This window comes from Mandrillus leucophaeus, unplaced genomic scaffold, assembly GCF_000951045.1.
Source record: "Mandrillus leucophaeus isolate KB7577 unplaced genomic scaffold, Mleu.le_1.0 Scaffold519, whole genome shotgun sequence".
Classification (NCBI taxonomy): domain Eukaryota; kingdom Metazoa; phylum Chordata; class Mammalia; order Primates; family Cercopithecidae; genus Mandrillus; species Mandrillus leucophaeus.
This window is the reverse complement of record NW_012105575.1, coordinates 1,472,172-1,497,281: the sequence shown is the minus strand read 5'-3', so window position 1 is coordinate 1,497,281 and position 25,110 is coordinate 1,472,172. Positions and strand designations below refer to the sequence as shown.

Below are 25,110 nucleotides of genomic sequence, written 5' to 3'. Positions count from 1 at the left end.
GAATACTTAAAGGGGCCGCGTGGTCCTTGCTGCGCTTCCCTCTACTCTCCAGGCGCGGGTCAGGCAAGTTCTGCTCCTCAGTATTTCCATCCACAAGCCAGGGGTGCCCAATGGCGCCCTCAGGTGAGAATCCAATTGCTCAGAATCGGAAATCCAGGCGAATGAGAACCTGTCTTGTTTCTCTCGCCACCCCTAGCTCCCCTGCACCTTTCTCCAAATGGAACCTCCCAGCCAAAGACTTCAAAAATCCTCCTGGTCCAACTTAACCTCTTCCTTGCCGCTCCCCGGAATTGGAATAGACTCTCAACTCCACTCTCACTTCTCTCCATGCCCATTAAAAATAAATTAAAAAAAAAAAAAAAAGCAGTTTTGAGCAACATGCCTTTAGGACAGTAGGTAAACAGAGAACTATCCAGAACATATCAGTAGATGGGCAGTCTCTACGACCATCCTTTTAAGTTGCAGTTGTGGAAAGTCTTGTAGAAAAGATACCCAAATCATAAGGCACAGGGTTGGACCTTGGGATCATTTCCTCATGTTTCATTTGACACCCTCTCTTTCAACTTGATAGACTTCACACATTAGAAAGCTAACAATGGGGAAGTTAAAAAAAAAAGAGAGAGGGAGAGAGAGAAACAAATGCAAAGAAACATTCTTAACTAGCTGAGTTTGCAGTTAGGAGAAGCTAGTCAGCGTTTCAAAACCAGACACAGGCTTTGACACCCAGTGTGCCCCCTCTGAAATCCCTACCTGCCAGTTACAGCTCTGTGACCAGGTCTGTTTTCTCTTCTCTGTTTCTGTTCTCGAGATATTTCATTGCATTAACGAAAATTACACAAAGCAAAACAAACCTGACACATCTGAAAGGCATTCATTCATTGAGTCAGTCACTTTTCTTTCTTTCTATTAAGTAAAACACAGTGGCCGTGCTGTGGCTCACACCTGTAATCCCAGCATTTTGGGAGGCCCAGGGGGGCAGATTACTTAAGGTCGGGAGTTCGAGACTAGCCTGACCAATATGGTGAAACCCCGTCTCTACTCAAAATTCAAAAATTAGACGGGCGTGGTGGCGTTCGCCTGTAGCCCCAGCTACTCGGGAGGCTGAGGCAGAAGAATTGCTTGAACCCAGGAGGCAGAGGTTGCAATGAACTGACATAACGCCACCGCACTCCAGCCTGGGCAACAGAGCAAGAATCTGTCTTAAATAAACGAACAAATAGACACAGTATGTAAGATACCTAACATGCCGAACCCTGAATAAATGGCAGAATTATTATCTACAGAGTTGTGTACCATAACTTCCAAAAAACTATTTGGTGTCTAGCAGTATATATAAGAAGCTACTTTCGGTGGTTGCCTCTGGAGGAGAGAACTGCACAGTGGATAGGGCAGAGAAGGAGGATTTGCTCTTTTCTACATGGTGGTGTGCTTTTCCATTTCTTTTCAGGTGAGCACATTCATTACCTAATGGAAGATAAAAATTTAAAAGTAAATTGTACATTGATTTTGGTTGCTGCTGGTGCAACCAATGACCTTAGAGCAACATTTTGTGGAAACTCTGGTTAACAGCACCTATCTTTGAAAGTGAAAGATAGTTTAATCCTGAGAAAACTGACTATAAATTCAGTAAACAGACTGGAGATAAGAATTCAAAGACTCCAACCAAAATCTTTTCAGCAGTAAAAATATGAATGGGCAGTCAAAGCTGAAAAGCATACATCAGTTTGGTCTTGCTGAAGGATATTTAGTGAGAAATGTAGAATATATCTCTTTTTTCTTGGAATAAAAAGTACTTTTAAGATAAGCTTACCTAGTAATAGAAAACAAATAAACACTACAGTGTAGTACTTGAGAGAAAGAGAGCAAGATGGAGAGAAAATTCAAATCCTCATATCATTTGAGTGCATGTTAAAAAAAGGTGTCAAACTTTCACTTGGTAATGGAGATATACTTTTAAATATAATGAAGAATATGTATTAGGATCCCTATTGCATTGTTCCCCAAAGTGGATCTCCTGGTCTCTGGAAGTTTGCTCATATCTCTCAAGATCTCTTTTGCCATTTATCTCATTGAATGCGAACCAAATTAATATCACCCTTTATTTCTCAACTTCAGTAAGCAATACCCATCCCCTCTCTTCTAGGAGATGATATTACCTAGGACAGTCATCAGTAAGTATCCTCAAGGAGCTAACTTTTGGCCAGCCCCCGATGAAGACCATCATCACCAACTCATATGTGTTAGTCCTTTCTTTACCTCATCCAAAGTGTGTCTATTTTCTGTCAATTATATTGGCAAAGATGGCATGCAACGACAAGGACTTGTATTCAGAAGGCATTGCGGAGCTGTAAGAAGTGAAACTCAATGCACCTGAGAACTTTTGTATCTACTTCCTTTTCCTCACTCGTGCAAATAAACACTTAGTGAACATCATCTATGTGCAAAAAAACAGTAAAGTGTGCTGTAGGGACAAAATGCAAATATAATTCCTTTCATTTAGGCTTTTAGAGCTCCTACTGTGGGGAGGTACACAGAACAGGCTTCAGGGTGGAATCTGTCTGAAAAAAAATAAAAACCAAGTGCCATTGGGGTTAAAAGACATCCCAGTACATTCCTAGAGATGGATGGATCATAGCAACTGGTGTCACCTTTTCAGTTTTGCTCCTGAACTTTAAATTACCTGGAAGAATGCGTGAAATGCTCGTTGTGTCTGTATGAGTGCCTGTGCAAGTGTGAGTGTATACATGTGGACAGGCAAGGTACTCACAGAAGATCTTCACGGAACTCTGACATGTACAAGAGAACCTCGACTCATTCCAGTTTGGGTGGCAGACACAGCACAAGGAAGGAGAAACTGTACTGACTTGTACTCAGGAACCCTTTCTGATCACTATGATCTGAATGAATTGTGGGTTCTAAATTTCCATTTAGAACCTATGAAATTCAGGATCCCCAAAATTCAGGATCTTCCCTGAGAATTCTGAAGAAACCTGAAAATAATACATTACAGTAGTCCCATGAAGAAGGACTTTTTGACAGTCAAAATTCTAGAGCAGTAATGATCTCTTGCATTGCTCCAATGATTATATCTTTCATGGAGGTAGCCACAGGAACTCGGGAAATTACAGAACACGCAGGGTCTTTCCAAGGATTGCAGATACCACTTATTCAGATGAGTAGGAGGGAAATGGAGTTCCTAAGCTAACTGTAATATAAACCAGAACATCTCTGCCTTCTTAGCTAAAAGTTTTAGAATCAGACGGAGCCTGGGATGCAAGCCATACGTTCCAGCAAATCTGGTGAGAAGCAGTGAGACCACATGCAGCACACACCAGGGCTGTGTTGAAGACTCCGAGATCCCATCTCCCAGAGTGCAACAGTCCGTTCAGTAATTCTTACACGGAATTGCTGAATAATCTGCGTGATCCTTGGTGTTTAAATGGATGAACTAAGATGAATGTTTGAATAATTGAATATTCGAATATTTTCCTAAGTTTGGATATGTAAGATCTCAGAAAGCAAGCTAAAGTGATCCGAATAAAAAGAGAGTAAATTGAGATTTGTTGGAACATCTACTGTGTTTCAAAAATGTGGCCTATTTAGTTTTAGCTTTCCTGACTAAGTTGCACATGGTAGCTTCAAATGTACATAAGGTGCATTTTAACAGTATTACTTTTGTTTGTTTGCTTCTCTGCTACTTAAAACAGGTAATTATGTGTTCCAAACCAAAAATCACAGGGAGGAGAAATTCCCAGGGTTATTCATCTTCACTTACTTAAAGACTTGAGGCATTGTCATTGGGGCCAATTTTTTTTTTTTTCCTTTTCTTGAGAAGGAGTCTCGATCTGTCTTCAGGCTTGAGTGCAGTGGTGGGATCTTATCTCACTGCAACCTCCGCCTCCCAGGTCCAAGTGATTCTCCTTGCCTCATTCTCCCAAGTAGCTAGGATTACAGGTGCCGGTCACCATACCCGGCTAATTCTCTGTGTGTGTGTGTGTGTGTGTGTGTGTGTGTGTGTGTGTGTGTGTGTGTTTAGTAGAGACGAGGTTTCACTATGTTGGTCAGGTTGGTCTCGAACTCCTGACCTCGTTATCCGCCCACCTCAGCCTCCCAAAGTGCTGGGATTACAGATGTGAGCCACGGCGCCTGGCCGGGGCCAATATTTTTAACACAGTGTTGTGAAGATATTGTAACAGACCATCATCCTATTGGTCCCACCGTATGTTGTACTCTAGCCTCGCTAATGCTCTGTAAGGCTCATTAAGAAATATAGGGAAATTATGAGATACTCAACTTTGTGGTGGAATTACTGTGACTGTGTTTGTCTTTTAGCATTTCAGCATCTCACAGACATTGTAGATGTTCTAAAACCAGGTGCTATCCTGCTAAGCGCTTTTGGGAGAGCCTGGGACCTCACATATTAGCAACAATGGGTCTGGCTAGAATTTACTCCTTTAATGTTAAGAGGGGGTGAGCTTTTGAAGATAAAGGAGAGGATACAGAAAAGTGGCACTAATTAAGGGCACTCTTGGGGTCCCTTACAAACATTATCTACTCTAATTTTCACCACAGTCAGGTAAGTTGATGTTATTATCCCACTTTAGGGATGATGTTGAGATGACATAATTAACTCAAAGTTAAGAGGCTCAGTAGTCAGGGAACTTATATTTGAATGCAGTTTGTTTTGAACCAAAGCACTTGAAGAAACAAAAATGAGTTCATGGTAGGATAGGCTTGGGAGACTTGGGATTCAATAGATCTAAGGATTCCCCAAAGTCTTTAATATGCACATAAGCATTGTGTGTCCCCAAGAGAGGATAGTTATGAGAAATCTTGTCTCTTTAATAAATATCGTTCAGTTTACAGCATTTGACTATCGTGGTAATATCTCTAATACCCAGTACCCTACACCTGAAAATTAAGATCTTCAGCTTTCCGGATTAAACTGCATATGATGGTTACTTGGCAGTAAACTTGTGTTAAAATGAGCAATGGAGTATTCCTTACTGAGAAAGACCATACATTTAAGTAACTGCACTTCTAAACCTTTCTTCATAGAGCAGTCAGAGGGATCTTGTTAAATCTGAGACAGATTATGCCTCTCCTCTGCTCAAAACCCTCCAATGGTTCTCCTGTCTCACTGTAAGTGACAGCCCATGTCTTTCCAGAAGTCTGCGAGGCCTAACATGAGCCAGTCACTCATACTTCCCTGATATCGTCTCCCCCTGCATTTACCTGTTTTTTTCTCACTTTGTTCTATCACAATGGCTTCTATGCTGTTTCTAGAATGAATTAGACAGCCTCCTGCCTCAAGGGATTTACATGTGCTCTATGTGGAGTACTCACCTCCATAAATCTGTGAACTCTCATTCTCCCTTCTCACAGGTTTTTATATCATCGAACCTGAGAGAGGCTTTATCTGTCCAGGTACTTTAAAATTACATTCTCATACAATACTTCCCATGTCCCTTCCACTTGTTTAGTTTAGATTTTTTTTCCTTTAAAGCACTTATTCACATCTAAGATACTATACTCTTTTTTGTTTTGTTGCTGCAACCCTCCTTTTAGAATGAGGCCTGGGATTCTTGATCATTTTGTTTACTTTTATAGTCTCAGCATCCAAAACAGTGCCTGGCACTGAGTAGGCACTCAGATGTTCGCTGAATGAATGAATGAGTTTTATCTCACCGTTAATATGTATTTTTGAAAAATGCTTCTTCATTTAACTATTTCTATAGTTCTAAAACTTATTTTCTCTAATACATAGTTTAACCACTTTTCTACTTTAACTAACAGAGAACTAACAGTGAATATCACCTATGGAGCTCATGTTTCAGTGGACTCTAATAACTTCAAAATCAAAGTTCTGACTAAATAAGCACATTCTTATTTCGATCAGGTTATTTGGGACCAAAGAGATTGGGAACACTGACTGAGTTTAAAGTGCGTAACATTCACAAGAAGGAAACCTCAAGATTAACTCTTCATAAATAAGAAAACTGAAGCTTAAAGAAACCAACTTTTCCCAGAAGACTCCTTTAGTTAGTGGTTTACTCATGACTGGAACACAATAGCTAGAAAACACTTCTTTCTACCAGAATAATCAGCAATTCTTGATCAAGATTCTCTACCTTTAACATCCTGACATCATTAGATATGGCATAGTATAATAGATATTGTATCATTATTGTATTACATGTTATGGTTTACATATAAGTTTACAAATATATTTTACATATTACTGACTCATCAGGAACTGGGAATGATGTTTTTGTTGTAGTTCCAGTTTCTAATAGAATAAAAATTATAACAAGCAATATTTATATAATATTATGTGCTGTGGGTACTATTCTAAATATGTTATGTATTCTAACTCATTTAATCCTCAGGAAAAAATATTATTAGGTCAATTATTGTTATTATCTCATTTTATACATGAAGGGCAAGCATAAATTTGAACAGTGAGGGGCAAATAAAAGTTGTTGATGAAAGTAATGTAATTTTTACAGATTCAGTTCTCGCTGAAGAAAGCTATCAGTGTGTATGTTTTGGTTTTTGTGTGTAAAGATCTAGTTTCATTTTAGGACTCAATACAAGAAAGTGACTCTGAAATATATGCATTTTTAGTTCTACTTCTATATGAAGTAAGAAGTTCAAAGCTTTTTTATTTTGTGTCCAAAATGTTCAAAGTGGATTTATGTTTCTTTTAACTCTAATGAGATGACATGAAAAAAATATATTGTACAAGTTTAAGACATTTGAAGGATATTGGGAAACATAAAGAGATATATATATATATATATATATAAATCTATATCTCACCATGGGATTTGCTGTCTTTTGGTTTCTTACTTCCAGATACATGTGAAACCAAACATATACTATTCTAATCATGGTTTAAAATTCTCTTAAATTGGGATCATAGTTAACAGCTGCACAGCTGAATGACACCCTCTATAGGCTTACAATTTGAACACAAACTATTTTGTAAGTAATTTACATTATGTTTAATTCTGCAGATGGGTTTTACAAAACTGTTTAATGCTTTTGGTTTTTCATTGCTTTTTAAAAAAAATCCTTCCAATAAATGTTTATAGGATTGAGGCACATATGTTGGGATTTATGTCTTATTTAGTGCCTTCATTATGTTTAGTCCCACCTGTTGTTTGTTTATTTGGAATAATATTTTACCCAGGTTTTAAGTTATTTTAATCAGTTAGACAAATTAGCTAGACGAAAAGTATGAGCAAGAAGAAAGTCTGTTTGCAGATTGCAGTTTTCTGGGCATTCATGCCTTTGGCATTTCATCTAACTATGCATTTCCTAGTGGAAAACAGGCAAGAAGTACTATGTTCATTTAAAAAACATATTGAAATTGTATTAAAGTTTCCTATTTAAATGTTATTTTTGGGGTCAGTAAATAAATATTCAATGTTACACTACCTTTGAAAAAAGACTATCCAAGCTTGTAAGTAATGATAAAAATACTAAAGAATTCATTAAATTGTCATGTCACATTATTTGAAAGTTATTCATTTTATAACCTATTAATCTATTTCTCTCTTATATGGCCTATGGGAAAGCTTCACATTTGAGAAGCCAAACTGGAGCTTTGGGATTTACTAGCTGCTTCATGTGACTGAGGACGATGCTTGTAAATACGAAAGTGCTCATTCTTGTGGGTAAATACTCAATCCAAATCCTGTAATTGTCACTGAGAAACAGACTGCTCTTGAAAACTGATGTCGAATAGAAACCTACTGTCTTAACAACAAAGATAATTATATATTTTCCCAAGAGTTTAATCACTCCTTTCTGACATCCTGGCCACATTCCAAAAGAAATCATCCAACTTCATTATTGGAACGAAAAGCCTTTGTTGATTTGATCTAATCTCATCTTCTCAATTTCCTATCAGTACATATTCTTTAAAGCTGCTTTATTACACCTAGAAGGTAGAATTTCACTTGTAACACCATATCTTGTTGTATATATCTTGCTGCAGTTATGCATCATATGTGTATCTGTGAAACAAAACAGGTGTTTGCTGAAGCCAGTGAAACAATCTTATCCCCAAAAACATGATACTGAAATTATTCTATTTATACGAAGATTACTAAATACTACTTTTTACTTACAATGTTTTAATTACAAAATAGAATATCGTTTTACCAGTTTAGCATGTTAATTCTTTACTAAAAATATTAAGAGTACATATGAAAAGTAATATGGTAGATAGCCTTATATTCAGATGCTAATTGGTTCTAATAAGGTTTTAATTTTTTTCACAATATAGAAGTAACACATTTCTAGAGCATTTGGAAACTACCAGCAAAAGAAACAAAAAAAATTACAGTCATTCTCTCAAATAGAATCACATATGCTGTCAACATTTTGTTGTTTATCTTTTTTCACTTTGCATGTAAAGACTTTTTTCTTACAACATGGAATAGAAGTTTAAAAACTGTTATGAAACCTACATTTTCACTCAAAGATAGTCATAAGAATTTTTTTCCAGGACATAAAATATTCTTTAACACTATTATTAAAAGAGCAAAATAGAATCCCATCAGATGAATGTGTTAAAATACATGTAACTAGTCTCCAATTGTTAGACATTTAAGTTATTTCTAATTGCTATGAAAGTGTGCATAATCTAATTTCTTAAAGTTATATTAGAATGTTTTCTGGCTAAAGTGTAAGTAAATTTCATTTTAATTACAGATATCCTATTGAAGCAATACATACTTTCCATAATTTATTAAATTACCCAATTGTTTGAAGTTGCTTTGTAGATTGCTTATTCCAATGATCTTAGAACCAACATGTGTAAGAGTAAGAAAGATCATGGATAACTACAAAAAACCTTGAGACAAATATTAACAACTAAATTTGCCCTTTGTATTTAATAGAATTATTATATTTTTGTTTAAGGGATGCCTTTTGTTTTCATTGTAAGTGATTAATAAATGAAAATGTTTGTTCTTCACAACTATGCTTGAATTTCACAGGTCTTGTATTTCACACCAGAAAGTAAACTCTTTTGTTTTTGTAAGGGCAATAAATTAAGACATAAGTGCTTTTCCTAAACAGTTACCTTTGGGAAAGAAGTATAAACTGAAGCACAGTTCATTATTTCACTAAGTGTTCCTTTCAGCTGGGAGAGCATGCTGTTTAACATTTGGCTACGAAAATCATTGTCAGTGATTATGACGTGGCCATACATGAATGTACTAGTCTAAATAGGGATCAACCGATCTGTATCGCGTGCATCACAGTTTATCCACATCACATCGCTTTGGCCTAACATCACCTATTTCTTGATTTTCCTTTAAATTTCACAGGTGACTTATCACACAACAGGAGTTTGAAAGACTTAGTTATCCCCCTTTTCCTGGTGCAAAATGAACCGTAAAATTTAACGTAATTTTTAAAAGGGCATCATCTCTTATGCTTTACGGGCTGAAGAAGTAATATCATTATTTTTTGAGTTTAGTAATGTTGTCACTTTAAAAAATCAGATATTTATCTGGAAAACCATCTGTCTTAAATAACAGTGAATATTAGTTTATATTAACTTATACTGAAATGTGCAGAACATTTGACAAAGTCTAATTAACAAACCAAATTCTCCACTACACCACATTCTCTGATCTTGCTACCCTTAATATTTTCCAATAATAATACCTTAAAAGGTGGTAATACATACAGAGATGTTTCTTTAGACATATGTATATTTCCTAGGATATCATTAAATGTGCTTTAAAGGTGGAAGCTATGTGATTAAAGTAGGAGAACACAGTTTGAAGAATTTGCCATTTGGCCCATCCTTCCCCTGGGTAACTCCAATTTATCTTTTAAGTTTCAGATCAAAGTCTCTTCCTCAGAAAAGCCTACCTAGACCTGCCATTTCCAGCCTTTCCTTACATATCAGATTTCTGTGTGATGTTGCTAGAACAACATTTACTATTTCTCCATAGCACTGATCACAAATAATTGCTGTAAAAATATATCTTTTAAGCCTGCCTCTTCTGTACGTCTTGTAAACGCCACAGTGGAAGTAATGACTTGCTTTCCAATGGTATTTTCTCTCTCCCCAAAGTACATTAAGCACTATTTTGTGTTGACAATTTTGTGTAGTATACTAAGTTTTGGAAAACACTTAGCTAGACAAAAAATATGAGCAAGAAGAAAGACTATTTGCAGATTGCAGATGTCTGGGCATTTATGCTTTCGGCGTTTCATCTCACTATCCATTTCTTAATGGAAAATGGGCAATCGCTAAAAGGTTTACCCTATTTCAGTATTCTCAACCAGGGGTGATTCTGCCCCCTTACCACAATCCCTCCCCATTGACATTCTGCAACGTCCAGAGACATCTGTGGTTCTCACAGCTGGGGAGGGGAGTGGAGGAGGTGGTGAGAAGGTGGTATAGGCATCTAGTGTGTTAAGGCAAGGGGTACCGCTGAACATCTTCCATTGCACAGGACAGTCCCCCACTCACAACAAAGAATAAGCTGGCCCAAAATGTCAATAGTATCTAGACTGAGTAACTCTGCTCTAGTTTAACTTTAATATACATTGGGGAATGTTTTGGTTTATGTAAGGATTATATAAGATGGTGGGCATGCACCTTATGATTTGGGTACAGTTAGGCTCTAAAGTTATTAGTCAAGCAATGCTGTACCTACTGCATGGGAGAGTACTGTGAATATTATATAATTCTATACAAATATCTTCAAAGCATTATTAAATGCTTATACATCTTCATAAAGAAAATACAATTACATTCTTCTAATATGTTATCTAGAGCTTTATATAAAGAGGCATCTCTTTCCAATATGTTATTTATATTTTTGAGCTCGCTCTGTTGACCAGGCTGGAGTGCAGTGGTGCAATCTCAGTTCATTGCAGCCTCCACCTCCTGGGTTCAAGCAATTCTCTTGCCTTAGCCTCCCAAGTAGCTGGGATTACAGGCACACACAGCCACGCCCAGCTAATTTTTGTATTTTTAGTAGAGACAGGGTTTCTCCATGTTGGCCAGGCTGGTCTTGAACTCCTGACCTCAGGTGATCCACCTGCCTCTGCCTCCCAAAGTGCTGGGATTACAGGTGTGAGCCACCATGCCCGGCCCCAATACATTATTTACTTTCATGCATACTTGAATTCGATAGGGTAATAAAGGTGATATGTGATGGTGAGGCAGAGTGCACTGTTGAATTGGCATGGACGCATAGCTAGATATAAGCTATTGAGAGTTAATCAAAACATTTTTATGGCGATAATTGCCAAATGCTACCCAAGTTTACATGATGAAATGAGAACTAACAAAATTTTGCTTTTGTGTGGTTGTGGCTTTGAATGAGTATAGTAAATATAGTCTATTGACATGTTTCAGTGTCTTGTTAGTCATTACTGAATATATATGTGTACTTTGACATTTCCCCAGGAAAAAAAAAAACATGAATAACATGTATTATTCCTCTTCCAGTGATATACAAGATAAAGGAATATCTCAGGCAACTTGAAAGTTAGTTTACTTAAACTTGCTCTTTGGAGCAGGAAAAATAAAATGCTTAGGTGCATATGTAGAATAATAATGAAGCACAATATTTATTTCTAAAATATGTAAGTAGGTAAGAATACAAATGTCCGTCTCTACCACTGACTAGCTGGGTGACGGTGGATAAGTCTCTTAATATCGCCAACACCTATTCTTTCTATATTAAGTGAAGAGCATAGTAGTTCTCCCCTTCTAGGAGTTTTGCAATGATTGAAACAAGTGATACGTGTAAAATGCTTGTAATGGAGTGAGCAATCATCAAACATTAATTGATTATTTTTATTGTGATTTCATCGTGAAAAAGAAAGCTCAAGATTAAGTTTATAGTTAGCAGTAGAAAACTGAACACTTTTAATTAATAAGGGAAGTCATATGAAGATTGCTAAAAGATTGTTCAGAAAACCATAAACACAATTTGAAACATGTCTACATACAATACTCTTCTAAATAATTCAAATTTGATTTTATTTAGGGAGTTTGCAATTAATATAGTATTTTAAAAACCCAATGCTCTTAAACAATAGTAGGATGGACACACAGACTTATACAGGGTACGAAGCCAAAAAAATGGAAAGGAAATACTCAATGTATATGCTTAAGTGTCATAAAATGAGCTTTCTAAATGCTTACCTATCTGTGTGTAGATAAGGCTTAAGAGAGGGAAACAATAGCTTCTAGAATGAAAGAATCATAGTTGTTTTAAAGCTAGGAGGTCCAGACATTCCCTGACCTTATAACAATGATATGTATTGAGTAAATTATTTTTTAATACACAATACAGGGTACAAAATATCTTCAGAACTAATTTAACTTTGAGAGAAAATATTACATTGTTGTTTAAATTAGATTTTTATCAAGATTTTCCTTCCATTGCACATTACACTAAATCCCCCATGCTTTTTGAGAAATATATTTCATTTGTCCATCATAAAATGATTTAAAAATGAGAAATAATATAATAAATTTAACTTAATAAATTAAGTTTACAACGGATATACTAATGGATGTTTAAAGTAAGTACCAAGGAAACATTTATTTGCAAAAACTTAAATTAGATGAGTGGTATTCTTTTAGCTCAGATAATTCACTTACTACCCTGCCACTATGAAATGGGCAAAAGAATCTCTCTTTATAGAAACGTCTTTAAAAATACAAACATTTGTAGTTTTTGAAATGTTCTCTAAAGATTGGATAACATTTACCACTATGCTATTTCTTAGTTTTTTATTCATGTGCCCTTGGACTAATTTCAGATAAAGAGTTCACTATAGTTATAATAAATTATCAAAAACATAAATCAAAAACTCAAGGGGTGCACATACACATCCACATCCTATTGAAATAGAAGTTGGTAGCAGGTCTCTTTAATTTGTGTTCTTACTTGTTCGTAACAGAAAATCCCTCCCCTATGAAATGTTTCAATTGGTTGCGGGTGTTTAGTACACAATGCTCTATTGCCCTCTGCTGGCTGGAAAATGATAAATAAAACCTTCCGTTCATTAACTAGATAGGGACCTTAGAAAATTACATATGGAAGATGACACAGTTCAAAATAATAAAACATTAGAGTGGTAGAACATTAAAATATGAATTTTAAAAAATATTCTCACATATTTCAAAACTCCTAAGATTTTAGTTATTATATTAGCTGAAAAGTCTGATTATTTTATACAAATCTAAACACTCATGACTTCAAGATAACACAATTTCATGATTTTAAAATGATAATCGCAAGTCTCATAATTGTCCAGGAATTCTGGGGATTTTCCAACAAGATATGTATGATCCAAGTGTTGGCACATTTGTGGAATATTTTTATAATTTTATGATGCCTCTAGTGTGTTTATTTCTTTAAAGTAATACTTCTACCTAGTTTAAAGAATATTCTTAGCATTTTTATGTAAACTTTAAAGACTTATTTACCAATTAGAGTGACTTATTTCACATATTTCATTCTCTGTGGAAGCATTCCTTATATATGATTCACACATCACTGAGGAAAAACCAACATTGTATAATGGTGTGTAAATTCTCTAATGAAAACAAAAGTGACAATGCCCCCAAGGAATATAAAATGTATAAAGCAATTAATCCACCTGGTTTGATTTTACCACTACATGCTGCTTTAATGCTTGAATACATTTATTTCAAAAACATTTCTAAAGAATATCCTTATCATCCAGGGCAGAAGATAACAGGCTTTATCATTAGGGTGGCCTTGCTGGTTTTTCTAAAAGGCACTTGGGTTAAAAGTTTAAATCAAATTTGTCATTGTTTTTCAAAATTTTGACTGGTATTCTGAATTTGTGATTTATTTTATATTTTCAATAGTTCCTCTCAGCTACAATATATATTAAAATACTCTGGTCTTCATTTCTCAAAGTGCTTTTTCTGGAACATTTTTAAAACTCGAGCCGTGGTTCTTTGAAATAGGATTTTATCCCACAGGCTCGACCTTCTCATCCTACCCTCCGAATTAGTGTCTGTTACAAATCAGGATCATAATTTTTCCCTATGGCTTCCCTGCCAAAACAACTGTCAATCCTTTCAAAAATGTCGGGAGCAAATGCTGCTTTATAATTTACTCTAACTACCTCTGATCTAGATTGTATTCACATCTCGGACTTTCCAAGAATATATTTTCCGTCAAATCTTTAAATCACTTGAGTCCTTTGGTTCTCCATAAACTGAGAGGAAAAAGTTTCATCCTAGAAAAAAAAAATATTATTATAACAAACTGATGTCAACATTTTTTTTACTTCCCAATTCTCAAGTGAGGTTTAAAAAGATGCCCTTTGCCTTTACTTTTCACATTTAATCCTCAGAATTTTTACAATTTGTATCTTAAGACTCGGGAACATAGAAAAATGAGATTTACGGAGATGAAAAGCATCTCCAAATTTACACAGGATGGCCTATTATTCAGAAGCCAGGTCTGCCTGACTTCAAGTGCGCGGTCTTTTTATGACACTTTGTAGTCTCTGGGAGTGAAGAATGAAGGAGGGAAGCCATTTGTATTGGAATTATAAAGTGATCATACCCTTTGAGATAGTATTTCCAACTCTAGGAAGCTAAGGAAACATTCTATATATAGTAAAAGATCTCTATGGTGGTATTAATTAAAGTAATGTGGGAATAAAAAGGAAAAAACTAGAAGAGGTCTAAATTTCTAATAAAATAACAGATAAAGAATTTAACAATGGTATGTTATTTAATTGAATATTACAGTCATTAAAATAATAACTGGGAGCTACTTGAAAATCTATGAGTTGCTTAGGATAAAATTAGCAATGTAAATCTTACATTTTATGTAATTAAAATGGAATACGTAAGTTTATAGGTACTGACAAAAAAGGTGTCCTGTGTATTATTGGGTGAAGAAAGTTGTGAAACAATAGCATGAATTCCAGGATAACACATTAAAAAATAATACATATATCCTAGAATATGTGAGTACAATTTTGTGTATATATATCAGCTTTGTTGGTGAAACAGACAATAAAGCCAGTAATTTTTAAAGTATATATTTCTATACTATTTAAATTTTACAGCACGTGTTAATTTTAGAATGATAAAATCATAAAGATGTAATATTTACAGAGTTACCAGAGTTATGCTGAAATACACCAAAATAACAATAGATGATATTTCAGTGTGAGGAATATATATTTTTGTTTTCCTAAATTTAAAATGTTTTCAATATGTCATGTTTATTTTTATTGAAAAAATATAAAATGAGTATTATAATAATTAAAGCTGTTTTCAACATTTAAGTCAAGTGTCTTCTATTTCTTCATCTAAAGAATTTTTATGAGACATATTGTTTTACTTTCCTGTTGTTGAAGTAGTTAGCAGACACTACTCATAAATAACTGCCTCAGGTAGGTATGTCACTCTTACAGATCTAACTTACTTTGTTAATTTCTATGGAAATGTTAAAGTAGAATGGTGGCTTGACTGAATTATTGACAATATCCATTAAAAAATAATGAGAGCTGGGCGAGGCAGCTCATGCCTGAAATCCCAGCACTTTACAATCCCAGGCAGGAAGATCACTTGAGGCCAGGAGTTCAAGACCAGCCTGAGCAACATAGTGAGACCTCATTTCTACAAAACATTTAAAAAAAAATTAGTGGGGCATGCTGGTGGTGAATGTTTTGAGTCCCAGCTACTCTGGAGGCTAAGATGGGAGGATCACTTGAACCTGAAAGGTTGAGGCTGCAGTGAGCCAAGACTGTGCCACTGCACTCCAAACTGGGCAATAGTACGAGACTCTATCTCAACAACAACAACAACAAAGCATTAATAAGGAAAAGATTACCATACTTTTCTTTTGATTTAACATTCCCCAATTTCCAAAAGTGGTAACTTGAAATTTAGCTTTTGTTAAACAACCTGAATACTTGTTTACGATACAAACAAAACTATCATGACCATTAAGGTGTTTAACTAAGGGACCACACAGTTTTCAAGCATCTCAAGTTATCTAGAGATACACCAACTTATAATTAATACTTCAAAAACCATCTCTTTTATGTATATATTAAATATCTTCTTTAAAATTGATGAGGCAACATGTTCATCTCTTTATAATGTAACCACAATATTTACAAATTGCAACAAGTTTTGACATGGGTTAACAAATTAATCTAACTTAATGGGAGTTTTCTATAGAACTAGAACAAGATATCAAAGTTTATGTCCTTATACCTCACTTTCTAAATGTTTATAAACATAAACATGTTAATCTTTTTCTCTTTTCATTTTCCTCATCTTCTCTTTCTTTTCTTTTCTTTACAAGTCTGTAAATAATTAATCATTTATATAATCAGTATATTTTAGCTTTTATTTGGACGAATTTTGCCTTAAATAAGAAGCAAGTGATGTGAATTTATTCATCTTTTCCTTTCCACCTGATAACCACTGCTCTGGTTCTCTATGACAGAAACAGCTAAATATTAACGTGCCTGAATTTTAACATTGCGTCAGACAGAGTAGAATATATACCGCCTTTCACATATAAACCTCTTTTAAGTGTCATATCCATAGAAATACTAGATTTTGGAAGGAATCTTTATGTAGATGGTCTTATACAAATTTATTAAAATCCCAAAGACTTTATATAACTAAAATACAAATCTGATAATGATGTCAATATGTTAATAAGAATACAAGTATAACAAAATTATCAGTTTCTTTTATTCTTCCTTTCTGGAAAAAAAAAAAAGAGAGAGAGAGAGAGAGAGGCATTGACTGGGAGTTTTATAATGACCCAAAGAAAAAAGGTCTCTGTGTGCCTCAAATTCGATATTTTAAGTTGAAGTCAGCTGTTAAGAATTACTGAATTATCCAGGGCAGAATCTGGGGTATGGCTCACATTACACTATGCTGGATATGAAAAGTTGAACACAAAAGGGGTGAAAACTTTTCAGTGATTAAAAAGCCCTGTGGGATTGAATTTTCAGATTCCAGAGCAGCACATCAAGAGAAATGTTGCAGATTCTCGAGTTCTCACAGCAAATTGTGTCTATAAATCGATGACGTGTTTCTGAGGAAACCTAACAGGATGGTTCTAAAGAGTATATACAAAATTTCTTTCAGTTCTCATGGGAATGAAAATTAAACCTCATGGGTGAAAACAAATATCTAACAAAGTTGAGAAATTGATCACATCTAGATTTCAAGCAGGTTAGCAAATAGGGTGGACACACTTGGCTATTTCACATATTTTCTCATTTATTATCCTTTGAGACAAAATTTATTGATGCTTTCAGAATTAATTTTAATTAACCAAATGTGTTTCTTAAATATTCTAGGTATTCATTAGAATACAATGACAATCATCAAGGGCTTTTCTGTATAAATATTCCATGATTTCTTGAGTCTTATTACCTATATTTCAAATAATTCCTCTTCCATTTCATTTTTATTCTCCTCTGAACCATTACTCCTTATAAGTGTAACTGACATCTAGTGAAACATCATCAATTAGTGATAACTTAGGATATGTAGATATTGTTGATTTAACCATGTTACTCCAAGATCAATATTAGAGATTCTGTTATTCACTCAAGTATTATTTTGTGATGTCAAAAGGAATAAACATTGATAAAACTTGTTGCAGAATTTCTATATATTACTAAGGGATTTTATGTTTACCGTGAAAATTGCTTAGAAACCATGCTGCTATATATAGTCGGCTTTTAATGTGCAAAAGTGTGTGAGGAAATGTATTTTTATGTTTAACTTCAAGAGAAATAAATATCAGAAGTAAAATCTTGATTCTATTCTTAAAAATGTCATACAAATTTGTGAAGTAATTCAAAGTAAATTGGACATATATATTTTTACATTACATTTTATGTTCTAATTTAGCTTTCAGTTGAAGTTTATTATGAATGGGAACTAAACATTTCTACAATTGTGTTCCTCATGATAATTAGCTATCCCTTTGATGTTTTATTCTCAAAGAGGATAGTTCTTTTGAACACTTTACTTTGCAGAAATAAAATTAGTTATAAATTTAATTATCTCTTTATTGTCATTTCATTGTGATACAAGTAAGATTTTTTAAAAATTAGATTTAAACTCATCTGAAGCAAGAACGTGCCATATAATAGCACTTTCTTAAACTTTACAGCTCTTAACAATTATACGAAATATGTGTCTAATAAAATAATTGAAGGTGATATCAGCTACACATCGGAATCTACACCAAAGCATGGGACATGTAAAACCAAGTTTCGTAGAGTCTCATCTCTGTCGTAGTGATTTGTGGTACAGAATTGAAACAAGAACACGTTTGGCACATGCTCCAGGAAGAGTCACACTGACTGAGCTGTGGAAGGAGACTTTGAACTTAGGAGCGGCTTCTTAGACAGTAGAACCTCGTGGTAGTGGTGACCTCCCTACAGTTATTGCAGAATGATGAACTTTTGTCCGTCAATGACGTGGCCTAAATTTCGAATTTTGCAGCTAATCCCCTGATTCTCACACTGCCATCTTTATGTTTCACCATCAGCACAAATTAGGAAGAGAAGCTGCTGAAATCAAGACACACCCTTGATTTACAGAAATAAACGTATATAACCTGTCAATATACTTCTCACTCAAATGGTGAAGTAAACTGTTACCTGTATACCTGTTGATTTTGTAATTTTTTTCCTCATCTCACCATTCTTTATTTTCTCATCTCACTACTATAAACGGAATGCCTACAATGATTTTAAAATTCAGTAAAAATAATCTAGGAAACATTAAAAACCTCTCCCTAACATCACATCTGGTACTAAATTAAATTCAAATGACTTTCTCATTATGACATGAGGCCATGAGTCAAATCCTACATTTCCAACTCTCAGCTCCAGACTGTAGCATTTCCTATGGCCAAGAAGAAAGACTCAGAAGCACATGCCCAGATCAAGAGCAGAAAAGGCTGTATTCTCTAAGACCTGAGTAAACACAGACAGCGGCCTCCACGCAGAGGCTGTATTCTCTAAGACCTGAGTAAACACAGACAGCGGCCTCCACGCAGAGGCTGTATTCTCTAAGACCTGAGTAAACACAGACAGTCCACGCAGAGGCTGTATTCTCTAAGACCTGAGTAAACACAGACAGCAGCCTCCACGCAGAGGCTGTATTCTCTAAGACCTGAGTAAACACAGACCGCGGCCTCCACGCAGAGGCTGCTCCTTTCTCTCCATGCAGAAGAGAAGCACGCCTCTGTTAGCAGATAGAAAGCCAGCCTGACAGTTGTGAGTGTGTTGTGTGTGAACATCCTACCACAAGGAAGAACGATGGTTGGAGACTCATTTTTAGACAATGGCCCAGAAGCAATGTACAGAAACAACTTTGGTCTGGTGTTCTATATCTTTTGGTAAAGTTAAGGTGGAGAAGTTTCTACAGAGAATTGGCTTTAATATCTAGTTCAAAAAATAGAGGTAACTGCTCTGCTTAGAGTAACAATGGAGGTACTTCCTTTCTTTCTTTTTATTTCACCATGGAATCCAATCCTCAACTGTTTTCTGGGGAATGTATTTCCCTGCAGAAAGCCCTTACATTTTCCCTGTGAAATTCAGCGTTAAAGCTAAAGTGTTACGTAATTTTAGAATTGAATTGTCTACTCGAGTCATCTGTGGGTCAGGAGATTAGGGAGTATTGTACTACCTTTCAGAGAAGAAAAGCTCGGCAGTAGAAATAGCCATGGCTTTAGATTCAGACGGACATGGATTTAAAATTCTGTGTTGTGGGGGAGCACTGTGGCTCATGCCTGTAATCCCAGAACTTTGGGAGGCCGAGGTGGGCAGATCACGAGGTCAGGAGTTCAACACCATCCTGGCCAACACGATGAAACCCTGTCTCTACTAAAAATACAAAAATTAGCTGGGCATGGTGGCGCATGCCTGTAATCCCAGCTACTTGGGAGACTGAGGCAGGAGAATTGCTTGAATCTGGACCCGGGAGGCAGAGGTTGCAGGTGAGCCAAGATCACGCCACTGCGCTCCAGCCTGGGCTACAGAGCAAGACTCAGTCTCAAAAAAAAAAAAAAAAAAAAAGAGAAAGAAAGAAAAAAAAAATTCTGTCTTGCATTTAGGACAATGTGATCTTAGGCAATTTTCTTAGCATCACTCTCAGTTTTCTCATCTGTAAAATGAGGACAATAATAACTTCCTTTCAAGATTGCTATAATGATGGAACGAGATACTTAATACATATAAATTATCTGATATATGGCAAATGCTCAATACACAACCATCATTACTTTGACATGATTGTCTTTCTGACTTATAGACAATTTAAGTTAGATTGATATTAATAACAAGTTACAATCAACTGGAGAAATATCAGAATTTCTCTCTGATCTAGGTTCTCAAAGGACTTTCATTTAGAAACAGACTTCCCAAGTACCCTAGAAAGTGCTAACGTTGGCAACTAAACTGTGACAAGAGATGAAGTTTCTCCTCAATCCTTCTCCATAATCTTCAGCACGTCTTGTGCTGCACGGTATCTCTATTATTGGGGATGTACCTCACATCAATGGTGTGCCGATCAAATGAAATAATAACTCAAAGTGTGCTTTGCCAGTTCTAACATCACAAAAAATGTTAAATCGTCATTGACTTCTTATTCATATAATTTCATGAGTCTATTATCACAAAAGTTCTATATCATCATTGAATTACTCATACCGTTTCAATGAATGTAATATATGAGAGCTTATAATCTTAAAAACTAAAAAGAATAATTTACAAGAAAGGATGAAATTGACTATTCATTTAATGGGAAACACCAAAGGTCAAGTCATATCTTTATCTTCAAGTAAAAAACACAACTCGTATTTTTGCTTTTTTAATATAAACACTCCAGTTGTTTTGAATATTACTCATATATATAACTTTTCTCCTCTTCTCTCTCATGACATTAAATATATTTCATATGTATCTGCTGTTGTTATTAGAGTGTCACTCTATACCCCTTGTTGTGGACATAAAACACCCTAACACTACACTAGAATTTAGTTTTTCTCTTGTCATTCCAGTGGTTAACTACAATTCCTAGCTCTTGATCACCTGAATCAGTTATCTTTTTTTAACACGATACTTCTTTTTAAACTTCAATATCTCATAACTGCTTACAAAAAAAAAAAAAAATTCCAGACACTTTAGAATAGCCCAAAAGGCTATGACTCTTCACAGCCTGACTCACTCCTTTGACTTCCCTCCTTTGACTTCCTCATGAGCCTTAGAACCATCAGGTCCCAGAGTCTCCTCAGACACCACTCCCTACCCCGCCATTCCATGCTGGGGACATGTCTTTCCTCACAGCTTCTCTCACAATTTTTCATGGAGTCGTAAACACCAAATTAAATGTCACTGCTTCCATCACTGTTCTCACTCCTCTAAGAAGAAGGGGTATGCTTGGGGGAAGTCAGTATTTTTTTGGTCCAATAATCCCTTATACTTTCATTTGTACAGCCCTCATCGTATTTCCCTATTGCTTTCTCTCTTTTCTTTTTTCTGTAACTTGTGTGTCTGTTTCTTTCATTTGTAAAGTGAAATATTTAATGACTAAGACAGCATCTTGTTCATCTTTGTATACCCAAGACTTGGGGATTTCTTTTCCACTTCCTCAACTAAATCTTAAAGATGTAAATATTTGGGAGGTATTGCCTCTACCTGAAAGTTGAAATGGTGGCATCTAAAAGCAATCTTTAGTCCTATACTGCAGAATGTTTTTCTTTCAGCAATCCCACAGAATGTTCTTTGCTTGGCCATACATATCAAATTAACGGTTACATTTTTGAATTATTTTCTCTTCTCAAAGCACTGATGCTGTGACGGAGAGTGGAAGATATAAGTAAAAACTGTAATTAAGCTAGCACAGCCTGGCTACATTCTGCAAGGACAGGTCTGCTTTTTCCAAAAGGAGATGCTCTGCATGGGTTCATGTGGTTATGCCACACAGACGGTCCCTAATGTTTTATTTTCCACAGGTGGGAGGTAAGAATGTTGTTAACCTCACTGTGGTCTCTGAGCAGACGGCATACATGCCACCAGCCTCTGGACTGGGATTGGAAATGTGAAGCCCTATCATGGCCAAATATTTGGCCACATATTCACGATGATTGTGGTGGTGGAAATAAAGACAGACATAATTTTGCTCTTAGTTCTTTATTCATATCAGGGATAGAAGCAAACAACTCAGACAGGTGAGACTAAAGTATGAACAATTCATTCTCTTCCCCCGGCTCTGTTTGGTAACACCCAAGGGAGGAAACATTCAGAGCACTGAGACCTTGGAACACTTCGGATTCACCTGTGCATCATTTCCCAGAATAACAAAAAAGGATGAAGGCTACTATCTATCAAGCATTTCTATTTTCGAAGCATCTGACATACACATGCATACAGGTCCCACATATATACGTAAACACACACACAATTTATTCATTCATTTATTCACTTATTCAACACTATTTTGAGCAGAGAAAATATTCTGGGTACTAGTCTATACATATACATACATATATACACACACACACATATATACACATGCAACCTCACAAACATCAGTGTAATATTTGTAACATTCTAACATGTCTTTATCCTTTTAAAAATGAAAAATTGAGATAAGAGAAGAAGCTGAGAGTCAGAAAAAGGTAAATATTTTGATGATGGTCGCACAGTTAACAAAGATAAGAGCTTGCTTTTAAACTTGTCCATGGCGCAAAAACCCTGGTTCTTTCGATTTCCTGAGATCAATAAATGAAGAGGATAATTTTGCCTTGTAATTTCCAAAAAAAAAAAATTAAATATTATAAGGCGAGGGCACTGATGCTCTGAATCTGACAGATGATATCATATTTCTAAAATGTAATTCTGCAGAGTTTCAAGCGTACATTTTCTGTTATCAGTTTACCAAATTGAAACTTCCTATAAGTACTAAACGAGAAGTTTGCCATAGAATCTCCAGGGAAATATGCATTAAGATAATTATTTATATCTATGATCTAACTGAGATGATAGATGATTCCTAAGATGAGCAAATCAACTCACATTTTAGATGCACCAGGAGGGTGCTACTGAAATACAATTCTACAATAAAATCTGAACTCAAAATAATTGCTTCTTAAAGCTCCCCTTTATTGCCAAATGTAAATCCCCCCGCCCCCACTGGTTTTTCTCATGCTTTTAATATACAAATTCAGACAATAAAATTGTATTTTCACCACACCTTTAATTTTTACTTCATGATATAAAAGCTGCCAGATGTAATTCTTTTACTCCTATCTTTAAACATCTGCACTTTTTTGAGACTATCATAAAAGGAATCCAAAAAATTACACTAATTTAACATTTTATAACAGATTTCAAAAAATTGCCTAATGCGCAAAATTGTCAAAAAGAAACCTAGATGCAATTCATCAAATGTTTCCAAGAAACCTATAATTGGAGGTTTGTGGATATTTAGCTTAATACAGTGCAAAAAACAAACCACACAAAATAAAAGGACCCTGATAAGTCAATTTAACACAGAATTTCATGTCCTCAAGTGCTCTGAAGTTTTATCCTTTTTGAACTTGCTCTTCTCAGGCATAGAAGGCATACACAGATCTTAATGAGTATTTTTAATTAAAAAAATTCTCTTTGGAAAATGATCCATCTGTTTATTGAAACAATGCTTTGGAAAGCCAACGAGGTTACTAAAGGTCAAAACCCATATCTAAGTTGGTTAAACTTAAGGTAACCTAAATAGTGTGTCAAATTGTACGACTAGATACATAAAATGACATCATATAGATTAAAAAAAAAAAAAAAACTCCTCTCAGATTCTGTATTTCTTGCAAACAACTGGTTTTAAGGCTAAGATTTAAGGGGGAAAATATTGGAATGCAAAAGTGCATTTAACATTTGTTTACATTTCCACATCATTATGCTAGATTTTAGCTGTCAAACTAAGTTGATAACAAATGTTAAGTATAGAAATGTATACAGCAACCACCTACTGCTAAACTAGGCACCCAAAGAACTCTTGTCAGAGGGTTACAAATTCCAAAGTTAAATGCAAGGTAATATTTTCAGGGCAAGGTTTGCTTTTTATCCCTAATGGAACGATTCCTTTAAAATGCCTTGTATTTGTAAAACAGAGAAAAATGGATACATCTTGCAGTGGAATTCTGCACAATAATTCACCTACAAAATGTGCTCTACAAATGTAATTATTATATGGCTGCATTAAACTTTGCCTTGAGAAATAGTACTTGAGGTAATAGTGTGTTGAGGTGGTCAATCTTTTGGCTTCCCTGGGCCACACTGGAAGAAGAAGAATTGTCTTGGGCCACACATAAAATACACTAACAGTAATGATAGCTGATGAGCTAAAAAACAATCACAAAAAAATCTCATAATCTTTTAAGAAAGTATACAAATTTGTGTTAGCCTGCAGTTAAAGCCATTCTGGACCATACATGGCCTGTGGGCCTTGGGGTGGACAAGCTCGATGTAGATGTTTTAAAAATACTTAACTTTCCACTGCTTCATGTGGAGAAGGCAATTTGCACCTTTGTTCTAACTATTTTTATTAAATAAATAAATTAAAATAAAGGTCCTATCTAATATCATCTTATGTCCAGTTCCTTGAAATATTTATCTCATTTAATTTAATAGCCAATGACAAACTAGCTGCATTTACTGTAGCATATATTACATGACCAACATTCTAGAAGGTATGAAAGTATAATATCTGGTTCATCCACAAAAATACTTATAATTTGCTTTCAGAGATAATTTACCAACCAATAATGTGATAATAAATATAAGTGTCATGAAAGCACAGTGAGCTAGTTGAGAGAAGGGGCCTTAGGTTATTACCTTTTGTTGTTCAGTATCTAACTACGGGAGTTAGTATGGAAATTGGATGAAGGGAAACTAAAACTTCATAGTGAAACACAGCCAGCTTTTTAAAAAAGTGTTAAATAGGCCGGGCGCGGTGGCTCAAGCCCGTAATCCCAGCACTTTGGGAGGCCGAGACGGGCGGATCACGAGGTC

General features: G+C 35.3%; 1 protein-coding gene across 1 annotated transcript in view; it reads right to left on the bottom strand.

The window, feature by feature from the left end:
• The window catches only part of ROBO1 (roundabout, axon guidance receptor, homolog 1 (Drosophila)), a 1,186,609-nt gene that overhangs the window by 426,822 nt on the left and 734,677 nt on the right, over window positions 1–25,110 (bottom strand). The gene's annotated exons all lie outside the window — the stretch shown is intronic.